This window comes from Colobus angolensis, unplaced genomic scaffold (assembly GCF_000951035.1).
Source record: "Colobus angolensis palliatus isolate OR3802 unplaced genomic scaffold, Cang.pa_1.0 Scaffold36, whole genome shotgun sequence".
Classification (NCBI taxonomy): Eukaryota; Metazoa; Chordata; class Mammalia; order Primates; family Cercopithecidae; genus Colobus; species Colobus angolensis.
Genome location: NW_012116932.1, coordinates 441800 through 442509, shown reverse-complemented (window position 1 = coordinate 442509; position 710 = coordinate 441800).

Sequence of the window (710 nt, the reverse complement as noted above, 5' to 3'; positions counted from 1 at the left end):
CCTGCCTCAGCCTCCCGAGTAGCTGGGATTACAGGCTTGAGCCACCGCGCCCGGCCGCTTGTTCTGAACTTTATATAAATGTTTCATTTTTATCCTAAGCAATCATCACCATGTAACATACTATAAATTTCACTTATCTTGTTTGTACCTGTTTTCCCTTTAGAATGTCAATGCTCTGAGGGCAGGATTCCTGTTAATCGTGTTCATTCCCATATTCCCTCCAAGTAGCAGTTGATTCTTGTCAAATTATCAAGCCAGTTAAGGAACTTCCAGTAAAATAGGTCAGATTGGCCAACTGCAGTGGCTCACGCTTATAATCCCAACACTTTGGGAGGCTGAGGTGAGAGGATCGCTTGAGGCCAGGGGTTTGAGACCAGCCTTGGCAACAAAGCAAGACCCCATCTCTTAAAAAAAAAAAAAATAGCCGGGCATGGTGGTGTACACCTGTGGTCCCAGCTACTTGGGAGGCTGAGGCAGGCGGATCGCTTGAGCCCAGGAGGTTGAGGCTGCAGTGAGCTATGACAGTGCTACTACACTCCAGCCTGGGGTCAGATATTGGAGAAGAAACTTTCTCTATCCTATGGGTTACCAGTCTATGGAGTGCAAAGAAAATCCGAGATTGAGAAAAAGGACTCCAGGAGTAGCAGGTTTTTAAATTAAAACATTTAATTTATTTCCCTGATAATATCTTTTTTTTTTTTTTTTTTTTT